This window comes from Euprymna scolopes, chromosome 8 (assembly GCF_053919585.1).
Source record: "Euprymna scolopes isolate OS-2025 chromosome 8, ASM5391958v1, whole genome shotgun sequence".
NCBI lineage: Eukaryota > Metazoa > Mollusca > Cephalopoda > Sepiida > Sepiolidae > Euprymna > Euprymna scolopes.
The window spans coordinates 119,766,023-119,772,280 of record NC_136489.1 but is presented as its reverse complement, the minus strand read 5'-3'; positions in this window follow the sequence as shown (position 1 = coordinate 119,772,280).

The window sequence follows — 6,258 nt, the reverse complement described above, 5'->3', positions numbered from 1 at the left end:
AATTACAGAATATTAGGAGGACAAATAAGATCTTTTCCGCATGGTTATACACTTGCTCATATGAGGAATGGTGCATCTTTTCCCAATACAGCAACCTCAAAAGCTACTCCACTACTCCAAAAGGATACTCCACTAGACCAGATGAATTCTTCTCTTAGAATTTAGTAAGAGAAGTGAAATGAAATGCAATAAAATTGCTGAAAAATTAATTTTACTTTATATTTAAGATAACATGGTTCAACAATAACAAATTAAAATTGGCTAGTCAGAATCAAAGTTTATTTCATCAACTGAAATGCTGTTTAGGTTCAACATTTAAAACTTGGTGAACTTTATTTTAAATACTAGCAAGCCACCCGTTGTTGCCCGGTTATAAAATACGCATAAATATTATATTTTAATCAATGCTGATTTTTATTTATTATAAACAAAAACACCGAAGGTATAAAACGCAACGCTAAATTCCTTTAGAAAGAAATGAAGTAAAAAAAAAAAGAAGAAAATTGGAATAAAAACAGACTTGTGCATGCGAGTAATATATTTTTTCTAAACTGTTCACTTCTTGTAAGTAGTATATATATATATATATATATATATATATATATATATATATATATATATATATATATATATATATATATATATATATAAAATTACAATTAAATTTACCAAAATGATCCAAGATGGTAAAATTAAAGTATATTATAAATATTAAAGAATTAATATTTATAAAGTTATCTCAGCCAGATGTAAAAGCTCGATAAAACCAAATAGGAGATAGAGCTTATAATACGAGCAAACAGTTAATAAAACATGTTAAAAAAACACTTTGAAATGAGTTAAAAACATATTTAATCTGAAAAGGAAACACTACATAAGTGGATAGTCCTTAATCCTCGGAGTTTCGAAGAAATGCTTTCCTTCTCATCAGAGGGTAGGAATTAGCAAAATGCGGGATCGGATTTTGCATGCAAAAGTATTTGATGAAACAACAAGTAAGTCAAAGATCTTACTTGATAACAAAAAAAGGTGAAGCAGAGGGAATATGGTGAAGAAAAAGGTGATTACACATGAATGGATAGTCTGGTGGAGGATAAATAATCCAATGACGGTAAAATCCAAATATATAACTTCAAGAAATATATATATATTAGCACTAAGATCGAAACCAAAACCTAAAGACAATGAGTTAAGTACATTAATCATTAGGCCAGATTGGCATGACCTTTAAAAAATGTTTTTCTAACCTACATATTCTTAATATAAAGAAGCTATTTATGCTGATGTTTCACGACTGCGCATGCGCAGTCGTGAAACAGTTGGCAAACAGAAAAAAGGTCCAATGACTGCTAAATACGAATTTTTCCATTTTAACCCCTTAGCAGCCCTTTTTTCTGGATGAAAACCGTTAAAAACATTTCCACGTCTGAATACACTATATACCACATGTTATGTCTGTAGATCAAAAATATAGTATATAGGTTGAGAAGTGTTCACACACACACACACACACATTCTCACTTTTATATATATAATAGATTAGATTAACTTTCTATGAAATTATTCATCTATCTGCTTGATGGAAGCCAAAAGGCGAATATTTTTGGCAAAACATCTTCTTTAACATACACTTCGAAATTTGAGAATACATTTTATTTATTGATTTAATTTTTTCAATTTTCTTATCATTCCAGCTGGGGATTGGGTATTCTGCCAGATGCCATTCACCTACTATTTCATTTATTCCAACCGAGAGATCTATTTAAGATTCTAATCATTCCTCGTTTGAACCACTTGTTTGAACCTCTAATGCACTTGGTTCACCAGGTATATTTTCCAAGGAGTTTTTGAATTTTATTTTTTTTAGTCCGGATACTCCTATAATTACTGGAATGATGGAGATCTTCCTAAGATTCCTGTTTGTTCGGTGTGTCAACTTTATCTCAAACCCTCTATACCAAACATAAGAGTTCAATTGTTCCTATAATAAGAAGAAAGCACACGGGTTGTAAACATATGTACGAATGTACTTAATATGTAATGTTTACTTTGATAAAAGGTTGAGAGAGGTGTCACACAACTTGAAGAAAATTGTAGCCGTAAAAGATCCTCTAAAAGATGTCCTTTGAAATTTTGAGAATATACTAATTATTGGTCCAGATATGATCTTTTGTGTCGTTTCCAAAAAGTATCAAATTTGTGCCAAACACTGTATAAATGCTTCTTATAAATCTTCCATAATATTTTTTTTTAATTTTTATTCAATTTTCACTCCAAACAAGGCACGGTGCCATGTATAGATGTAGGAGGCTACTATCGGGGACATAAGTTGCAGGAATATTATGTAGGAAGATGAGCAGCAAGATGTTTGTTCACATTACATTTGAACTTCTGCATGTCAGTACAGTTGGGAAAGGAGAATCCCGGAAGGGGGTTCCAAAGTCTAGCAGTTCTGGGGAAGAAACTATTAGAGTAGAAGGCTTTCTTACATATAGGAATTTCTACTGTGTAGAGGTGGGATTTTGCTGCTTCTAGGGTTTGTCAGGGCTATTTACATCAAGGGGTTACAAGTGCTTGTAGTTCGTCAGAATATTCGCCATTATATGTGTGTGTGTGTGTGTGTGTGTGTGTGTGTGTGTGTGTGTGTGTGTGTGTGTGTTTAAACAGACAGGGTAGATTTATATTGTAGATAACGGAGTATTGAAATCTGTATTGATCGTAAATAATTCATTGTATACAATACGTTTGAAGACAAATTGCATTTTACTTGCACAGAAATCTATTTTAAAAGTCTATTTAATAGAAAAGAAAGAAAAAAAAAGAAAAGAAGCAATTGTGTTCGAATTAGAACAGTCATTATAGTATATATCCACCGCCTACACAACTTGCAAGCGTACTCGACATTTTTTCCTCACTATCAGTCGATGATTTTCAGAATTAGTCACGCAAGATTTCCCACAATGCTCTTCTATTTAACTAATCAGACATTCTGACCGTTTCAGGCTGTCAAACTGGTTCCATAGTCAACAAGCAAACATCTAGATATTTTTACAACAGATTTACGTAATTTGCATTGTTTTTTTTTTTTGTTGTTGTTGTTGTTTTTGTTTTTTTCTGCTCCCCACAATTATAGCCACTATTGCTATGTATTTCTTTTGATTACGTTACGTTGCTCCATATTTAAACACTCCATTCATATTAAGTAATGGATTTTAAAAAAAGATCGTGAGAACCGAGATGGAAAAACATCACCGTAAGGTATTCAATCTTATCTCCAAGATGAGCACGTTGTTTATGTAATAGAATGAAGCCTTAATGAATGCAAAATGCTGCTGCGATTTCTTTGGATTTTATATATATATATATATATATATATATATATATATATATATATATATATATATATATATATATATATATATATATATATATATATATTACAATAGAAAAATGCGAACATGAAAAATAATATGGTTAAGCTTCAACAGGGAAAAGTAAAGGACTAGTTGTTAAAACTGGGAAAGAAAATGATAAAATATTCTAGTAAAAAATATAAGTTTATAACTTCAAATATTGCAGTATTAAGAATTAATTATATAATGTTAAATTGAATTTAAAAAATAATTTAATGCGGCAATATTTTAAGTTATAAATTTATCATATTTTTTACTTGAATGTCCTTGTCTTTTCCAGTTTTAACTTCCATGTTTAAGCTTAACCATATTACTTTTCATGTTCGCAATTTTCTATTGTAATGCATGATTTTGCTAGGCTTCCAATAAATTCACTTGTTCTTTGTTTAATTTAAGTCTTTTTTGTTTTGCCCCCATAAACATAGCATACACATACGTAATAACAATGTATGGCACTCGTCTGTAAAATCACCCCAACTATCTCCCTTTCATTCTTTCATTCTGTCTGTTTCACTTGTTACTTCTCTTTGAACGATAGCAGTTAATTAGTAGCAACACTAGTTGCTGAAACGACGTGGTTGCTATGGCAACCAGTCATAAAAAACGTCGCTCACCTCCTTACGTCTTTTTACGATGTTGAACACCACTAAATTGATCATAACTTTTGCTTTACTTAACGAAAATTGAATTGCCATTACGATATAGCTGAGAAAGTGATCTATAAACTGTAATAATTGTTTGAAATTTGGCCGAAAATGGGTGACCGGCGAAGTTTTAAAGCAGTTCTAAATGACTAAAACTGCCACTTAACCATATATTCAAACACGGTAGTGTTTGAATGAATATATATATATATATATATATATATATATATATATATATATATATATATATATATATAGTAAGTTATAAAATATATATTAATATATATATATATATATATATATATATATATATATATATACTAGCATTTCAGCCCGGCGTTGTCCGGGTGTTCGGATGTGTATGTTGAGCAAAAAAAAAAAAGTGGTAGTAGGAAAGCAGGCTCGAACCCGTACCGCAAAGGAGGAAAATAACGGAGTAAACCCTAACATTTATGCTGTTACGACCACCGCCAAACCGGAAGCGACATTTTTTTTAAATTAAGCCTAGACAATCTAAAGGAGAGAATAACTTTAAAAAATATCGGCGAAAAAAGTGACCCCCCCCTATAGAAAAGTGCCTAGTTGAAGGGAAAGATATTAATGTTTTTAGCCAATTTTTCGATATCTGTCGTGTATGAAAGGTCGAACTTTAAAAATATACTGATCTTAGTAAAATCCGTCGCCTCTATTGAAAGTTTAAGGCAGACATGCAAACATACATACATTTATATATTGGTAACTAAAAATTTTCGACCCAAGCTGATGAAAAAGCTTGCCCTATCACTGAATACCCTTTATGTAAAATTTCAAATATTTAGACCAGAAATTGTCTGGGTAATTCGGAAGAGACCGCAGAGGTCAATTTTTTTAAACTTTGACCCCTATTATGACCCTTAAAATTTATTATTTTTGGCCCAAATCAAGTTATTAAGTTATATCTATGTCCAAGGAACCTATATCTAAAATTTCAAGTGCGTAGATCCAAAATTGTCGGAGGAGTTTGGTAGAGTTCCCAAAGATCAAATCGTTGACTTTGACCCCTTGATCGCCAAATTTTTGGCCAAAAACCGATCACATCGATTTTCCCAAATCCCAGTACTTGTATATCAATTGGCTACAAAAATATCGATATCAAATATCAAGTGGATACAAAAATATCGATATCAAATATAAGCAACAAAACACCAACAACTATAATAAAATTAAAAATAGAAGAAAAAGAACTATAATTTGGTATACGGCCCCATACAATCAAATGTTAAAAATAAAACTTGGCAAGAAATTTCTAGATCTTATTGAAAAACACTTTCCCGCAACCAATCCCTTACACAAAATCTTCAATAAAAATACCTTGAAGTTATCTTACAGTTGTTGCGAAAATTTAGAAATGATAATTAAAGCACATAATAACAAAATATTAAATAAAAACAATGTAAACAACAACAAAATAAACAATAAAAAAGTAGACACCATGACAAAAATAAAACCAACACTAGCAGAAACTATAATAATAATAATAATAATAATAATAATAATAATAATAATAATAATAATAATAATAATAATAACAATGATAATAATAATAACAAACTAACCCCGGACAAGAACAACCATACCATAAATAAAAACACTAATAACGAACAAGATAAATGCAACTGTAGACACCGGACATTTTGCCCAGTTCAAAATAAATGTCTAACAAAAAGCGTAGTTTATCAAGCAACAATATTTGCGAAAGAAAACCCGATTAACAAGAAATATTACGTAGGCATGACTTCCTTAGATTTCAAAACCCGATACTATGACCACAAAAGTACATTCAAGAATAAAAAACACTATAAAAACAACACTAGCGAATAAATACTGGGAACTCAAAGAAAGCGGACATTCGCCGGTAGTCGAATGGAAAATAATAAGACAAGCTACCACGTGCAGACATTTCGACGACCCATGTAAATTATGCCTCCATGAAAAATTTGCTATCCTGTACTTTAAAGAACCCCAAAATCTATTAAACTGTAGACGAGAAATAGCAAACAACTGTGTTCACAAAATAAAACTTACTCTAGGATAGCGATACAAAATAGCCTTAAAACTAACAAAAACAATAGAAACAAACAAATAAATAAATTAAATAAACATGAATATACATAAACGATCACACATATATATATATATATATATATATATATATATGTGTG